Source organism: Taeniopygia guttata, chromosome 3, assembly GCF_048771995.1.
Source record: "Taeniopygia guttata chromosome 3, bTaeGut7.mat, whole genome shotgun sequence".
Lineage (NCBI taxonomy): Eukaryota > Metazoa > Chordata > Aves > Passeriformes > Estrildidae > Taeniopygia > Taeniopygia guttata.
Genome location: NC_133027.1, coordinates 110217470 through 110235822, shown reverse-complemented (window position 1 = coordinate 110235822; position 18353 = coordinate 110217470). Strand labels below are relative to the sequence as shown.

Here is an 18353-nt window from a genome sequence, read left to right as displayed (position 1 = left end):
CTTTCCTGCCAACACTCACAGCTCCACAGGAGCAGGCCCATGACAAGGAATACATCATTCCCAGGTCTGTGCACACACTTGAACAAGGCTCATAGAAGTGGTTTCACACAAGAGGCTGCCCAGCCCCAGCTGTATCCTCCCATCTTGGTTTTCCAGAATTATTCCTACTCTTTCAGTCATTTTCACCAGACCAGAAGTTGGTTCTGCTCTGCACAAGTGATTGTGCTGCTCTTTTTATCCTCCCCAAGCTCAGCCAGTGCAGTTCTGTGCCCTGGCACAGACACTAAACCCAGGGGGATTTTAGGAAATTAACTGGCAGCCATGAGACAATGGGAAAGGACTTCTCAGCAAAATCAGCACCAGATCTGAAGCAACATTAAAGTCCTGACAGGAGCAGGCACACTAAACAGGGATAAGTGGAATGCTGCAGGATGGCATTTTGTTAATTAAAAAAAGAAAAAAAAGGCAGAGTTTACTGAGTGAAACCACTGACCCTTGCTGGCACTGGAATGGGAAAAATTATCAAAGTGTTTTTGTTTTGTATTTCAAATTATAACTCAAGCCTAAGTAAAGGTATTAAAAAATCAGGTGTTGAAAAGGCCCCAACACTACCAACAAAATCAAAGACTTTTTGTTTTGCTAGCTAAGAAAAAATTCAATTACTCACCCAGCACTAACATGAGGGCAAAGAACCAGAGCATTCCCTGCCAAGCATGGGGGAGATTTAGGTGGGTAATTCCATTAGCACCCTGGAATTCCCTTCACATAAATCTTTGTGGCAATATTGAGGAAATGAGGCATCAATAATATAAGAAATTTGCTTCCTTAGCTCCATTTGAGGATCTCAAACAAGGACCTCTCAGGTTTCCCACCTCTGCCAGGCACAGCTTGGGCATCTCTAAATCTTCATATAGGGTCAGGGCCTGAGGTGCACTACAGCAGTTTACAGATCTCACAGGGGCACTGGAAGAAAGGAAATGTAAACCTGTGGCAAACACATTTCTCTCCCTCTCAGGATTTTTCATAGAGGTGCACAGAGAGAAATGAAAGAGAAAACAATTTCTATTTCTTTCCTATGTGGAATGTGTTTGGAGAATTGTTTACCTGGGGTGAGTGCTTGGTTGGATTCTGGTGAGGATTATTTGAGCCTAGTGGCCAATCCAACCCACCTATGTCTGGACTCTTGAGAGAGGGTCACGAGTTGTGTTAGAGTCAGAGAAAGTAGTATGTAGTTTTAGTATCCTCCTTTTATATAGTATATTAATGTATTTTAGCATAGTTATAATAAAGAAATCATTCAGCCTTCTGAATTGAGTCAGACATTCTAATTTCTTCCCATTGGGTTCGCCTGCATTTACAATATAAACCCTTGCAAGTGAGAAGAAACACAAGTGCCATTTCCTCAGCATTCACAAATTTGGACGCTCTTATCCACTGTGCATGAACTTACACAGTTAAAAGGAAGAGAAGGAGTTAAACATTCAGGAGTGAGCACATCTGCAGCGAAGGCACAAAGCTTTTGACTCTGCAACATCCTCACCAAGCAGTTCTGTGAAGGCTCTTGGTATCACAGCCATTGTTTCATCTCCTTATCGGCACCACACACCGCAGCGCTTCCCAGAGAGGGTCCCCCGGGATGCTGGGGATGCTCACACACACACACACAGCCTCAGCAGGATGAAAATGCATCCCAGCAGGACGAAAATGCTCCCAGAAAAAAAGGACAAAGGGAAAAAAAAGCTGGATGCTGTTCCTGTGGAGTATTCCCAGGAAAGCTCTGTCTCTTGGCCTGCTAGACCTATATGGAGATAGGACCTGCCAGATAAAACACTTCATGTTTCCCAGCATCTGCTGTTACATAATCACACTAATCTTGTTTAAAATTGAAATCACAAATTATTCCAAATATTGGTCTTACTTAAAAAAAGACAACCTCGCTCCAGTGCCTCAAAGGGTGAATAAACTAGCAAATACCTGATTGAGAGACACCTACTTTCCTGCAATTTCTGTGTGCGAGGCCACAAGGTCCACCTCCCATGGAAAGACAGGAGTTCAGCAGACTGCAGCTGCAGGAAAGGACAGCAGACAGCCAGGGCTAATGGACAGGGACCACAGAACCCTGCACATATTCTCTTCTTCAGTACCTGGAAGGAATTTTTTTTCCTAACTGTGAAGGGAAAGGAATGTTGTGGTAGATGAGTTTTTGGTTCTACAATCCACTCTTTTTTTTTTTTTTTTTTCAAAAATAGTGGGAGGAAAAAAACAGACCAAAATAGCAAGTTTAGTTCTTGGTGTCTCTTCCTTCTGACCTACCAATGCTCCTCATTTATGACTTTCACAATTTCAAGTGAACTTTTGATTGTGCTTCAATCCTTCAAGAGAACATTAAGGGAAGATACACCTGGACTCCTGGATCACAGATCCAGCACTGTTCTGCTGGCCTGCTCATTTTAAACTTTGATCCTCTTCTCAGTGTGAGATGCAAATGTAGTTAACAAAGGAAAATTTCTCTCCCCTCCCAGCCAAATCCTCATATCCTGGCTGGATAGGAGTCTACATCTCAACCTGGCAGGCACAACTTCCCCCATGTTGTGCTACCATCACTGCACTAAGCCAAGCAACTGAAAAATTGGCATAAAGCACTCACTCCCTTTCTATTCAGCTTTGAGCAGTGCTGTGCCTCTCACCAAGCACCCAGAGCCCTGTTAGAGCAGGAGCTGGAGCAGCTCACGCCCCCCCAGAGCATCCTCTCTCAACATATTTATCACTTGGGGCTTTATAAACCATTTTTTGCAACTATGGTGGCAGCTCAAGAATTTAATTGCATGTTTCATGATATTGGGTGGTGGTTTTAATGAAACCTGCTGCTCCTGGGGAATGAAGGGATCCCACTGTTCATACAAAATCAATTAAATCTTCTAATTGCACCTGCAACTTGAGAATACCCAGCAAGAAAATCCTCAAGGATGGGAATCTGAAGGTAAATAAAAAGACCCTCTTCCTTCCCTGTGCAATTTTTGTGTAAGAAAATGCTCTCAGGGTTTTCAAACTAATGACATGGGAGCCTGAGTCACATGTACAAAGCCTCAGTTTAGAAACACTAATATTAATACAGAACCAGCTGGCAGAGAGAGATGATAACAATGGCTTTAAACATTAATAATGACATATTTTTCTACTAATACTAAGATTAAAGCACTTGGAAGCAGGTAAAACACATACCTTGTCAGCAGCCATTGAAAGCAGGGTGACATGAGGCAGTTTGGCAGCCAGGCAGAATTACCAGTTGCATCCCTTTGACATTGCTATATTGCCAGGGTGTGAATTCAGTAGGATTCCAGGATTACAAAGCAGCTCTGGAGTATCTGGGATAGAAGAAAAACACACATGAAGTTTAAATGACAACTAGAGCACTGTGAGTTATAACAAGTTTAGGTCTGGAAATTAATATCCTACACTTTCCTAAATCTTGGAGCCGAGGAGTCAGTGAGGAATAAAACCTGCAGTATTTATGATTTAATGGGAAAGGGTTTGTTTTCACAATTCCAGCTGGCTTGCAGAGGATGGGAATAAGAATGGCCAGAGCCTCATATTCTAACTGTAAATGATGATTACTTTTCCCCATTGTTTTCTGTTTATTAAGTTGAAAAGGCAGTTTTCCTCATATTTACACACCCACACAGTTAATTGGAAGTAAAAAGGTGTCTTTATGGCCAGCAGTGCTCTCCCTGTTTGGGAGAAACAGGTTATTGTGCAAAATTCATGTAATTGGTTTCCATAGCCCAAAGCATATCAGGAATAATTTCTTATAGCAGAGGAGCAGATTTATGCTGAAATGTCCCTTGAAATTTCTCATTCAAAGGCTCTAATGATTGCCTTCAAATTCCTACCAGTAAAAGCCTATTCAGAAATGAAATTCAGCGTGCAGTTTTGCAAACAGCTGTATGCTCCCAGCCTTCAGCCCCTAATCTAATCTGGGCTCTAATTTCTCTTTGTGTAGATTTGCAAAGTGTACTGGCTTGATCTTAATAAGCCCATTAGCACAAGGAGATTTGCTCAGGCCTACCAGTGCCTGCAGAAGGAAACTCTGGGTGCTGTTGGCTGGCACTGGGCCAGCGCCATCCTCACCGTGGCATTCAGGAATAAAGGGATACTTGGATTTTCCCTCTTCCAACAGGCTCTGGCTGACTCCAGCACACAAACCTCAGTCCCAGCCTAGATGGGCATGCTGAGCCAGAATGGGGAGCTGTTCCCAAGGCCTGGGAGAAACTCCCTCTCCCCGGGCAGTCAGCATTTCTTCTGATGCATTCCCTGCTGAGCCAGAGCGACCTTGACACAGTGCAGGAGTGAATTCCCTGCTTTTCCATTCCCCCTTCCCCTGGGGATGAGCCACCCACATTCTGCACAAGGAGCTGCCTCTGATTAAATTGAATCAAATGTCTGTGTTTACGAGACATTTTGACCGACAAATCATTTTCCCTGTCAGACTGAGATACGACAATGATGATAACTCAAATTTCTCTGGTCAAATGGTTTTGGAAAGCTTTCCTGCCATTACAGTCTGTGAATGTCAATGGGTTTATCTAAGTGCAGGCAAAGACTGATGGCAGCACTTTCTGCATCTCCTTTTCCCACTGGAGTTCTCTGTAATGCTGCCTGGCAGGTCTGCCCCAAGAAAGGAGGCAGGAAGACATTGGACATTATTCTTATGATTTGCACTATATTGAATTTATCTTTGCTTTGCCCATTAAAAACAGGTTGCAGAAGATACCCCTATGAGTTAAACACTGAATTAATTTCCTTCTGAAAAGAGAGATGTCCCTGGAATACTGCAGTGTCTAAGCAAATGAAGTATACTTCCAGAGTAAGAAATGACACTACTATTAAAAGAAAATCAAAACAACATCATTAGAAAACATAAAACCCTGTAACAGAATTACAACTCATTGAAGTACATGAGTGAATGCAAATCCTGACAGTGAGTCTTGTTTATCTGACAGCTGTTTCTGGGACAGAAGCCCCAAAAATTCCTCTGGTACCCTTGTGGGAAAGTCCAGGAGCTTGTCACTGCTGCCACATTTAGCCTGCACCATCTAGAGACAGCTTTAAGCTACATTTTGAAGCCTTGCTTTGCAAGCAAAAAGGATTGAACTGGCTGTTTTTGCTGTTTGAACCCTTTAATCCATCTTTAAAATGGAGAGCATGTGGCAGTTCTGCTTAGCATAAAGCAACAAAACAGGTGAGGAGAGCTCAGGCATTGTGTTGAACTACCATCCATCTCTCCATATGTATTTTAAGTATGGCTGTACTGACTCCTTCCATGGCTCCTTCTCTGCTTATTTTCTTTCCAGGGAGATATCACAAGGAAATGACAAAAGCAGAAAGGAAGAACAAAAAACAAAATCCCAAACCAAAACAAAACAAAAAGGCACAGCACAGAGCACTCCTCTGCATGGAAGGAGGAGGAAGGGGGAGAAAGAGGAGGAAAACCTGGGAAAGAGTACAAGGCTGAATAATGCAGTGGGAAAAAAAAAAATACAGTAGCTGGATTTGCTGGGTGAGAAAGGAATATAACAGCAAACTGAAAACTAGCCCCAAAAGACCATTCCTGGTGGAATTTAATGGAAACATGAACAAATTAAGTGTTGGTAAGAATACAGTGTAAATAAAGCAACAGGGTAAACAGGCAGAGCTACGGTGAAAGAACACAGATAATTCCCCTTATTAAAAAAGACATTGTTTTTGTTGGAGGAAAGTAGCAAAGACAATCAACAAAGCAATTTCAACTAGAAGTCACTGAAACCACTGGAAGGTTTTGCAGTGTCTTACACAGACTGTACCAGACCCTCAGCCCTTCTTGAGCAAATAATTGGTGGCATGAACCAGGTGGGCAAACAGCCATGGGCTGCTCTTATGTTATCTTCAACAATGCAAAAAATATTCCACAATGTAGAATTTAAGATTCCTCATTCATGCCTAGTAACCACCATGTTTATCCATGTGAAGAAAACTGGCCCAAACTTACTTTGCAGTCAGGAAACTGAGAGATGGAACCAATGCTTATCCAAGCAGTAAGACTTGCTGCAAAGATGGAAAACCTTAGAGGAGTTCAGGTATCTGGGGATACTGAGGTGTCAGGGCAATCACTTTGCTTTCATTCCCTCTCCAGCACCTTCTGTACAGAACAGGAGCCCAAGAGAGGAGCTCCTTGGCAGGAGCTGACAGGAGGGTCAGGGACAACTGATCAAATTCTAGACTTCAGGCAGCTGAAGGACTGCTGAAAGTACCAAGCTGTGTTGGTGAATGCTGGAAATGTGCTACTCTTTGGTATCCACCAGTTAGCAAAATATCCCCACTTTGGTCTAAGTGTGTGCAAACAAAACCCTTCAGATGAGTCACCTTCCTCAGGCACTTCTGTTCACAGTCAGCAGGAGTTTTCTCTCACCCCACCACAGCACCTGCCATTATCTGCTGCAAGACAGGCCTGACACAATGGGACTTGCTAAACAAAAAGTTTGTGCCAAAGGAGAAACTTAATCATTCCTACTGCAGACTAAAGAGGGTGAAAGGATTTTCTACATCTGGTGAATTCACCACTGTACCCTGCTGTGGCAGTTTTCCCCCTTCTAATAATAATTTGTTATCCAGAGGCACTACCACCACTGCTATGGTCTTACTTTTCAAAAAGAATTAAAAAAAAAGTCTTCTCTGCTGTAATATTTCATAAACAACAAATGCACTTATGATGGTACAGTAAAAAAACTCTCCAAGTGCTTCCAGAGCCAGAGAGACTGATAGATCTTGCCACAGTCTATGGGAACTTAGCCTTCATTAGGTCAAGCTAAATTACCTTACAAATAACTTCTCCTCTACCCACAGCTCCTTGATTCTGAGCTGATAGATTATGCAGCCATTAATCAGCTCCAGGTCTGGTCTTTGCTTTTGACTTCTAGAAGGTAAACTTATTCCATGCTGTTCCTCTTATTGAGTTTCTCAGATACATTCATACTCATAAAATAAAAAGTTAAAGGGAAGAAAAATCTCATTCCCTACTAAGCACTGATGATTTCTCATGCTTCATGAAAGACTGAACACACCTTTTAATAAATTTGTTTGCAATGCACCAATTGCATTTTGCCTCCTCCCAGGGAAGCAGATTTCAATTTGATGAGCTGGAAAACATGAGAGATTATTTATGGCTGTGTGTCTGGGTCTGTAGTCAGCTGCAGAGCCATATATTTGGAAGACAGCACAGTAACTGATCTTCAGTTAATTTCCTGGAAAGTCTGAAAACTTTGTTCTGGGTGATCGCTGACAAATATATAATAACAATAAAATGACTCAAGGTGGCGAAACCCAATTTGTTAGTTTTTATAAAGATAATTTTTATCAGAGTTCTGCAGGACTTCTCATCCAACTGATCCAACACCATTCCCTATATATAACCAGTGAAAATTCTCTTCATATTCTGATCAGATTTGTTTGGCCTGGAGTCCTGTAGCTGTGTTTTGCTCGCAGATGCATGTCTTTACTAGAAATACCTTCATATCCAAGGGCTAAATTTCACCCAGAGAGGTTGTTCAATGAGGTTTCATTTTGAGAGATGATCAAAGGTCACGGCCTTATCACTCAGTTCTGCTCCAGCTCCCCACAGATGGTGGATACACACTTGAAATAAAGTTCTGACTTTCCATTACTGTCATAAAATGAGTTGTAGAACCACCCTTTCTTCATCTGTCTTACTTAAAAATATATCTTCTGGCTCATGGAAAAAAAAAAAAAAAGAAAACTCCTATCCATAGGTGATTAATGAACCTGCAGATTTAATCAATAGCCTTCCAGGGGCCTTTCTACCCAAAGTCCTGCTTCATTTGCTGCGCTTTGTATTAACAAATTTTGTGATTTCTACATTAAGCCTAAAGTATCTGGCACAGATACAGAAAGAGAATTTAGGTATTTTCTAAAGGACCAGCTTTCTACAGGATATATGGAAAAATATTTTATGGATATTTCCAATAATGGATTAAAGCTTTTTGCATGAAAAACAAAAAAAATAGTATTTCAATTTTTCATTTCCTAGCCAATATTTCTTGTTCTGTTTGACTTCAAAAAATCAAAATGCAAGTGAGACTTGCATTAATTAGAATATTAATTCCAGCTGTTTCCTCTTCCTATTTAGGGGTAATTTTCATAATAAGTGAAACATTATCATTTGGTTGTTGCCCTTCCCCAGTTAGTCTTTATTAGACCCAGCTCTAACCTCATGAGATCCTTATTGTTTTCTAAAAATGCATCTTACCCAATTCACAATGGGGGAAAAACTTCAAGCTTTTAAAGCTAAAACCAGAAGACAAAGGACAACACCAAAAACAGGAGCACGAAGGAGAAATCTTGCTATTCTGCTTTTTCTGTTTGTTTGGGTTTGTTGTGGGGTTTTTGGTTTGTTTTTAAATGCCACCCTTGTCATTCCTGGGGGGAAGCAGAGGACAGTTCTTGTTTTATGGCTGGGGACTGTTGTACAGCACTGACTACTTGGATCTGATCTTACATCACTTGAGTGCTCAGCAGCTCGACCACAGCTCAAACAGCCCTAGAGCTGTGGATGTGCATCACAGACCTGCATCTCTCTGCCTGCACATATCTCCAAGTGTCTTCGACCTATCTCCACAGCAGGAGTAGGTTTCCAAAACCTTAGCAGGCAGTGTGAGAGATGCATTTCCAGAGGAAGTCCACTCCATTTGGAGAAACTCCATAACCAGTAGAATTTTTTTTTCCCTCACACTCAGCTGCACTTTCTGGGATATCTCTGGCCAGGCTCTCAAAGCTGTTTAGCACCCAAAAGGGTCAGCTGGCCTAGAAGCTCCACTACTAATTTTAGTGGCTAAATGAGAGCCAACTTCAATCATGGGAGCAAGCTCCTCAGGAAAATCTGGCCACAAAGTTTTTCATCCCAACTGACTGCTCCTCAAGCAAGCCGTAAATACCTTCTGCTATTGTCCTCCTACTTCCATGCCCTGACATATGCACTTTGCTTATTTATAGAATGTGTGAGCGTCACACACATCAGGCCGAGTTCCTGGGGACCAAAGTCACCCTGGGTTTTGCCTGGTGTGACCAATGGTTCTCCTGATCTCCCAGTTAACCCAGATTCAGGAATATTTCTGGAAAGAGTAACAACTAACAAGAGTAGGAGGGAAGCAGCTGATGAGCTGGTGAGCTCCAAGCCCACCATGCAGAGGGAAAATCCCACTGTGTCTGCTGCAGAAACTGTCCTCCAGCCACCTGCAAGGATTGTGTAATTTGGGAAGGTCTGCCATGCATTCCTGCCTTGCTTGAGGGCTGGGAGAAGACAGGGCAGAACAGCAGAGCCTATCTCCAAAGTACAGGAGATTTAGTGTTGGAAACACAGCCTTAAGTCCTACATCAAATAAAATTCCACCTGTGCACCAATGGTAAAAACCCAAAAAACACCAAATGAAAACCACACCTACATAGCAAAACAATTTTGCCCGGTTGGCTTAGTGGAACTAACCAACAGCAGAAATTCAGCAGAAATTTTAGTTTACTATTTACCCATAAATCTATGTTTACTACATTTATTACAAACCCAAGTTTACTATTAGATATTAGTGGGAAGAAAAAAAAGTTTATTCTTTTTAGAGTTATTTGTAATTTCTTTTTGTATTCTATGCAGTAACATAAATTAGTATAGACAAACTCCATGTGACAATGCACCAGCCTCCATGCAAGGATGGACACACTACTTTTTGCATGTGCAAACAATTGAACTGAGGTATTCAATTACAGACAAAAGAAGCCATCATCATGCAAGTCTCCCTCTTCATCAGATGTAGGCAGGCAAAAAAATTCCCTTTGTCTAAGGCCACAGTGCATTTTTGTGGGCACTGAACTCTCAGGCAGCTCAGTCATCACCTAAATATGCCCTAATTGTCATTCCCAAATGTTTTGAAATGGTATTGTCTGCTGCTGGCACTCCAAAAATTATGCCTCTGGAGGTATCAGGGAAAAGAAATCATCCAAGATCATTTGCAATTAGATGCAACAACTCCATGCTCACCTAGAGTAGAAGAAGGGAGAAACTTAATCATTCCTACTAGCCCATCAGGGGTAAAAATAGCATCAGCCCAAATGGTAAGTGCCTTTTGGTTTGTCAAGAATTGAATGTGCAGCAGCAAGCAAATAGTTATTACAGGCTCTGATCAGCAGAGCAATCATTTGCCTTGTTATCGTGCTGCCTGCCCATGTGAACAGCATCAAACAACCATTAAAAGACACCCTGCTCACCCCGAAGGGAACAGAGGTGGGGAATATCTGAAAACCTCCTTGTTAACAAGCTAACCTTTGAGTCTGGTGAGGAGGCAAGGAAGCATTTACCAGCCACTCTATCAATAATTATGGAAAGGAAAATCGTAGCTCATTGTCTATCCCAACATGGGGAGATAAACAAGGCAGGCCCAGGGTGAGCAGCCTCCCATGGCAGCTCCCAGCCATAAGCAAGAGCTGCCAAAAAGGCAATTATCCATGGAGCTGCTCCCCCAGGGCTCTTCAGTCATTGGGTGAGGTATGTTTGGAAACTACCCCAAAGTCCTTCTGCTGGTAATAGGAGTTTCTGCAGCACATCCCCCCTCAGGGTCCTGAAATACCCTGGTAAACAGCAACCTGAAAGGCCCCATGCATGTGTGGGCAGTGGCCTTGTGTACCAGGGCTGAAGGCTCTAACACTGTGATTTTTGTTCACTGGAGCTGTGATGGCCCTTTGAACACATAGGGATGGGGACCTAGTTTTGAGCAGAAGGTAGTAACTCAGTTCCCTATTTTTCATATTTCTCTCTCCTCTGTCACCCAGGAGGACTTAAAAAACTAATTATGCTTCAGCATGCAGCCACCCACTTTTATTAGAAGCTTAAATCCTGCTCCCATTTATAGCCTAACTCCATTTTGTAAGGAAGGAGGGAGGGCCCACCTGAGCCTGCACCAGACTCCCTGGGGGTTGCTACCCCACTGCAGCTCAACCTTTGCATCAAACCAGCAGTTATATTTTCAATTAATTGGGGGTATGATAGTGGTTGACAGGACAACCTTACTACCAAGGGATAATTTAATATGACTAGACCGTAATCAAAGTGTTAATAGCCTCAAAATGTAATCTGTGCAGAAGTAGGATTTATAAAAGGGAAAGGATAACCAGGGCCCAGAAGAATAATGTTAGTTGTAACATTACAGCTAGTTGTAATAGCATAATTAGTTGTGATATCCAGAAATAAAAATTACACTGTTTTGAGTTCCAGGACGTGTGCCAAAAAGGGGTTGTTAGTCACAGTGAGGAAGAACAGTTATGCAGTCCATTATCTCATGAGCTGCAAGGCCCAGAAATGAATCCTGCATGTCACAGGCAAATTGAGACTCTGCATTTTCAGCAATACACAGCTTTCTATTTTAGCCCTTAAACCAGATCCTTTCTCACTATTGGAATGATGTGCCTTCCCATTCAGAGAAAGGTTGCCTCAGAAGCCCTCTTGGCTGAGCTTCACTTTCCCTTTGGGCATGGTCCCAATTTCTCCCTCCTGTGGCAGATGCTGCTCACCCCTGGCATCCCCACCTGCTCCCTTCCTCCATCCTCACCAGTCTTGTGGAGAAAAAAAAAAAAACAAAACAAAAAAAAAAACCACCAAAAAACAAACCCTCAAACTACATTAAATCCCTGGCTTTTTCTGCTTTATTCCTTATTGGGCAAGGATGCTGGGTGATGGTTTGGCTGCCTCCATCAATATGTGCTGCATCCTCATGGGGTTAGGCAGCCCCTGCTGCCCCCTGGCATCAGTGTTCAGGGCCAAATGCCTTAATCATAGAATGACAGAATTTGTTAGGTTGGAAAGGAGCTTAAAGCTCATCTTGTTCCAACCTCCCTGCCAGGGGCAGGGACACCTTCCACCAGACCAGGTTGCTCAGAGCCCCAGCCTATCTAATCCCCTCTAATGTAGCAACACACTTCTAAACCCTAAGTGCACAAGACAGCAATAAAGCTGGTGTTCAACATCATACTGAGAAAGCAAGAAGCTGTAGAGAAGGAAAAAGTGATGTGACCAATTTTTAAAATTTTTAATTATGAAGTCAGCCAGTTTTTACCATCCCATTGTTACTCATTCACTTGCATGACAGACACAGAAACAACTGCTTGACCTGATAGGCATAAAAAAAAAGCTACTTTGAATGACTCCTATATCATAAAAGTTACTTTAAAACCATTTTCTGGTTTGTAGGCAGTGATAAAAAAAATAAATGCTTTTCCAGGTTGTGCTTATCCATTTTTCCTTCATTTCCTCTGGCATACTTTCTTTTCTTCCTCTTCTTGCTGTGCCAAAAAGAAAAAAAAGTGGGCCTGTGAAGGAGGAAAACTGGTGAAGAAAGATAACTCTGTCTAGGGAAAACAGGCAGGAAAAAGAGAACAGAAGTTGTGATTTTTTTTTCTTTAAAGAAAAATCACCTGGGATTTAAACAACTGAAACTTTTGTCTCCTTCTCTCACACACACATCCCGTCACCATTTTTTCTTCCTGGTCCTGGCTGACTTGCACCTTCAGGCAGGCACGTAGGTGCTTGTTTTGCTGTAGCTCCACAGGATGGAGCCACCAGAAGTGATGTTCCCAGGAGACATTTTGCATGGGGATAACATGAGAAGCAAAGCTGTGCTCTGCTGGCCCTTTTCTCACACACACAACTGTGTGGTGCAGTCCTGCTCCATGTTCCCTGTGCTGTATATTGGGAAAAATACCACTGAACACACCTGGGGAGGTGCTTCCCCACATGGGCCCCCAGCCCTGGCTCAGTGGCAATTAAACACTGCAGGCTGCACATGCTCGTGCACCTTCCTTTTGTGGCTGTCACCAACAAAAGCTGCACTGAGCCAACAAATCTTACAATGGCCTAATTTTTCTAGCAATGATGCCTCTGATGAGGCCTATGTGGCCCAGAAATGAAAAAGGCATACTTTTTCCAGAATTCCCTGAACCTGCTTATCTGCTTCTTCTCCCTAACCCTCTGCCAGTTTCAGATACCTGCTATAATATATCAGTTTGTCTTGCAGTGGTTCCTGGAGTCTATCAGCAACCCAAGCAATTAGTATTGTCAGCAAATCATTCTTTAGCTGAACTATTCAGTTTAAGCTAACTTAAAACTAATTGTGTATTTAATTCCTATCTAGCAAGATCAAATCAATCAAAAAAAAAAAAAGAAGAAAAAGGACTATGGGTAAATATCAAAGATCAATAAGTAACAAATGAAGCCCTTAATTAAAGTCTTATCTGAATGCAAACAAAAAAACCTGAAGTAAAACAGAAGGAATTATTTCATATCAGGTCATTCTGATTACTCTCTCCTGCTGTCTCCCTAGTTCAGCTCTGGCATTACTCAAATACTTGATGAAAAGGCTCCAGCCTTTTTTTACATTTTTGGCATCATGAGAAAACCTCTCTCCCTTCCCAGCTGGCAGAGACCCCATGCAGGCAGTTCAATACCACTTCTAGGGTAAAGAGTGACCTCACAAAAATGGTATTTTCCTACACACTTTTCCCTGTGGATTTTGAGCTACAGCTACTGACCTTACTGGCAAGGAGACAATTTTACTGCTGGTTGCTGTTTGTGTAGAGGCATCAAGCTATTAAAGAGGAAGAAAATTTTTCCCTCCTGTGTGACATCAGCAGAGGTAAATAAAATCTCTGCACAGGTCTTTGCATTGATGAGCTGATTATCTGTTCCTGCCCTTGAAGGTTCAGGCACTGTGCTGTCCCTGATCCCTGCAATGGCTTTGGCACAGTCAGGCACACGAGAATGTGAGACAAGGAAAGGAAAAGCACTACAGCTGACTTTAAACTGTGGTCAGGTACACAGCCTTCAACAAAAGCAAGGCCAAACCGATACATCAATAGGTTAAACTGCTGAGGTCAAGAAAGAAAAAGAAAAAAAAAACCCAAACCAATAAATCAGTCTCATCAGATCAATATACCTGATCATGGTGAGATCCATGGGGCATGTTTTGTTGGCAGGGAAGATCATGGGATCAGTTTGGAGAAGGTGGCAAACATCACCAACTTCAGAATGCTGCCAAGAAACCTGAAACAGCTGAACTACCTCCCCAACCCATGGCAGCCAGGCACTGCTGCTCTGCTCACAGGCACCAAGATAACACACCTGGAACAAGGAGGAGACCTTGGTGGGGAGCATAGACAGGAATGGGATAGACACAGGAAATTCCTATTAACTTTCCTACCCTCCTGCTCCCTTGCCCTACACCCTATTTATGCCATCACCTGCCAGTCACTTCCCTTTGGCTGTTCCTCTCACCTGAGGGCTCCTATCCCCACCTGAATCCTGTTTTCTGCATTAGCTCCTTCCAACTTTAGCCATCACAGAAGTGCCTTGGTGCAGTGCTGAGTCTGCACAGAGGAGATGGCAACCCTAAATATAAGTATCTCTAAACCAGAAAAGCACCTTTACATCCAAATACTCATCCTTATAAGCTGGACCCCTCATAACACACATACATTGATGGGATCTGCTGCCCTGTGCCCTTCCATCAGTGCAAATAAATATCAGCTTGGTTACGGCAACTGGGTTTCTCAAAAAATAAACAAACCCACCCAAGGCAATTTACCGTAATAGCTCCTGGTTTAGTACACAGCTCTAAGTCAGTAGCTTGTTTTTTGGAAAAAATAAAAATAAGTGTCCTACCTAGAAGTATGGTACAATGAGAGCTTTCACTATGCTGGAGTGTGCATTTTTGAAATGTGCTTTCCTATTGATGCCATTTTTCTCCCAGACCCAGGGAAGACACCCAGGAATCTCTCTGTTCAGAGCTGATTGTGAGGCCAGAAGTGGGTGGCAGCTGCACAGGAGGTTGCAGAGCCTCTGAACCTTCACCACCAAGCATGGTGTACAAGTACCAAGGCTTGACTCAGACTGAGACTGTTGTTCAGCAGGTTTGGCTCCAAGCACCCATCTGTTTCTCTGTTTCTGCTTTATGTGCAGCAGCAATTGTCACAAAACTGCCTTTTACACTGAGCTGTGCAGGACATGGGAGCTGCTGCAGGAACCACTGCAGCTTCTGGTCTGGAAAGTGGCATATGGGTTCCTCTGTGTGCTCCTGTGTCCTGACCTCATCCTTTGCTTTTAGGACTAATGATAAGACAACCAAATTTATTTCATGCAGGTGCATGAGACATCCCAGCTCTTTGAGCATCCCCTGCACTTTCCCCCTCCGGATCCTGATGCTTCTCACTGAGCCAGCCTGCAGACAGACAGGAGGCAGTCCTGTGCAGGTCTCTCCTTTTTTATGCTGCTTCCCACTGCACTGGGCTGGAAACTGCCAGCAGAGCAAAGGAAGGAGGGCAGAAGCATCAGCATCTTCTGCACATCTGTGCCACTGCCCAGCTCTCAGCCACAGGTGAGGCTGAATCCAAAATACCTAATGAAGCAGAGAAGAACAGCTACACTCCTGACATAAAAGGCAAGCCAAGCTTTCATCTTCTTAGCAGTTAAAAATAAACAATTTAGCTTTCAGCAAAGTGGTCTGATTAGAGGCAAAGAAAACTACGCTGATTTCCATGGAAATGGAATATTTTGTTGCTGCTACTTGATCTTGTTGAAACATATTAAGAACACAAAAGAGTGCAATTTTAATATCTGGAGAGTCATAGTATACTTAAAAAAATTAAATTAAATTGATTTCTTTTAAAAGAAAGCTGGCTGATTTTAGTTTCTTAATTAGTTCATTATCACTGCAAATGGAACATGTTCTTATAAACTTATAGAAGGATATTACAGAAACAGCTGCAACCCACAACAGAAGAGATACAGACATAACCAATATCTGTACATAAAAATCAGAGACTTAAACACCCTCTAAGGTTCTCTATCTCCTCTCTAAAACCAGCAAAGTATTGTTCTTTAACTCGTAAGTCTTTCTAAATTTAAACCCATTACGAAACAGATCCTAGTTTCTACGGAAAACTGATCAATCCCTAAATTTTGTTTGCTTTTTATAACGTGTAGAAATACTTCCTAAGAATGAGACCTGCCTCCAGATGCTTTGGAAGCAAAATAACACAATTAGAGTGAGTTCTCATCTCATTACTGTGGTAGGTATCTCCATGGGGAGGTTTCCTCAGAATGAGCTGTGTCCTATTTCAGTTTAACCCAGATAGTAACAAAATAATCACTCAAAATGGGCCAGCGCTGCCATGACCTTCACTGTGATAAATACTAAATACAGGTGTGAAGGAAAGGTTGCTTCACTGACACAGTTGTTCTCTTTGTAGATGTGCCCTAGAGTACGACCAACTCCAACATTTCCACACATGCCACTGGGACATTGCCACAGCATGGCCCAACAGAAATTTTCTATCAAACAAATGTTAAAAATATCTAAAACCTTTAAATGTTAAAAATATCTAAAATAACACATTGTGATGGCAACAAGAAAAAAAATAATTCCTTTTCTTCTTCCATTTCCTCAAAGTGAAATTTCAACTGAAACAATAAACCCTTTAGGATTTTAGTCTCACAGTGTGATGTTTTCTTGACATAAATTTTGAATTATTTGAATTTTAGACAGAGCAACTTGAGCTTCTAACCAAAAGGCTGCTGTATTTTTATCTGTGTATTATGTTTTCCTACATTATTATGCTTGCAACTGGCATGTGCTCTCCATCCAGTAGTGCTGACCCAGGAAAGAAAGCAGAGCCAGGAAAGATATGCCCACAAACTACCAGAGCCCTGGCTGAGGACAGATTTCCACAACTGACAAGTCACATTAGATATTGGTCAGTATAAATATCATTGATTCTGTTACTCAAGGAGACCTTGCCTTGCCTTTTATTTTTTCTTTTTCTCATGAAATCAGTCCTGCAGTTTCCCTTGCATTAGGCTGAAGACTCTGGCTAAGGCTTACATTTGGCTTTTGGCTATACATTTAATATGAAAGATTGTCCATGGATATGTTTAGGAGTGGATCCACTGGAGAGGCAGCTGCTGAAATACCTAATTTCCAGTGCCTGCTAATTTTCATAGCCCTGATGAAGGTGTTGGAGCTCTTTATTGAATGTACAGGGAAAACCACAGAAGGCAGCAGCAATGGCAGCTACTAAGAAGAAACACTGATGAGAAGAATGAGACATAAATCCCATTCCTGGATGTAATTAGGTGGCTGTTGCTCATGAGAAATCAGCCTATTGACAGAGGAGCCTGGTGAGTACAGGTGATGGGGAAATTGTTGGCAAACAACGACCTGAGTAAAGGTGTAGGTATCCCATTATGGCCATTACACAATTCTTCCCTTTTTGCTATTTCTCTTCTGCTTACAGACACCTTTTTATTTGCCATGTCCTGATTTTCTCTTCTCAAATAGGTGAATACTGCAGTTTGATAGACTGGGTCAGCTAAAAGCTCCTCAGTGTTTGGCACTTGCAGCCACACAGATTCATTGTGCAGACTTAATTGTAGTAAGGACTGGCTTAAGAGCAGCAGATCATTGCCCTGGAGAGTTGTTAGAGTGAAATACAGAGATCTCATCCATAGATAAAAGGAAGGACACCACCAATAATGACAGAAAAGGCACTCATCAGCTATATTTTCACTCATTGTGCTGCACCCAGGGGAAAAAAAATAAAGGTGTATTCAGTTCCCCACTTCAATAATTTTGCTTTTAACAATATCTGACTTTGTATTCAATCAGCAGACCCTATTACATGAAGCATTTTTTCGGACACTCGGTGCATACACAACCTCGTGTTCCTTGCCAAATATATTTCTGCTTCACTGCCTGCAGGCAGATCACCCGAGGAGAGGAGACCAGAGCCTGCCAGCTCCACTTTTCCCCAAACAAAGCATTAGCTATGCATCAGCAACTTTTATATACAGACCTTTTCCATAGGTCACTTTCCCCTCTGTATCACTTGTACAGACATGCTGCATGTTACCTGCCTGGCCTGGCACTGCCCACTTTGTGCAGCTCAGTGTGTTGGTGGTTCCTGTGCAGCTTTTACATTTCACAGTTCCTATCCAGCTGAAGGCCTCTGCAATTTGGATGCTGCTAAACAGGATCCTCCTTGTAAATTTAAACAGATAGTGGGGAAATTTGTAATAAGGTTCTTAGGCTTAACCTCCAGCTCACACAGACAGATCAACCAGCAAACCACTTCTTTGCTATGTTGTTTTTTAAAAAAGCTAAAACCCTTTATAATATGCCTGTGCTTATTTCTTCCAAAGTAATGATAATCGACTGACACTTTCCTGAAATGAATTCAAGCTAAATAAAAGTTGTGGCCTAGGGAAGAGCTGC

The 18353-nt window shown here is 42.2% G+C and overlaps 1 long non-coding RNA gene across 4 annotated transcripts in view; it reads right to left on the bottom strand.

Annotated features, from left to right (window-relative positions):
- LOC115494539 (uncharacterized) overlaps nucleotides 1–18353 on the bottom strand; it is a 118280-nt gene that overhangs the window by 58361 nt on the left and 41566 nt on the right. For all 4 annotated transcript variants that reach the window (XR_012055345.1, XR_012055346.1, XR_012055347.1 and 1 more), the window contains one exon: nucleotides 3223–3365. This is a non-coding gene — a long non-coding RNA (uncharacterized lncRNA). The remainder of the gene's footprint in view (nucleotides 1–3222; nucleotides 3366–18353) is intronic.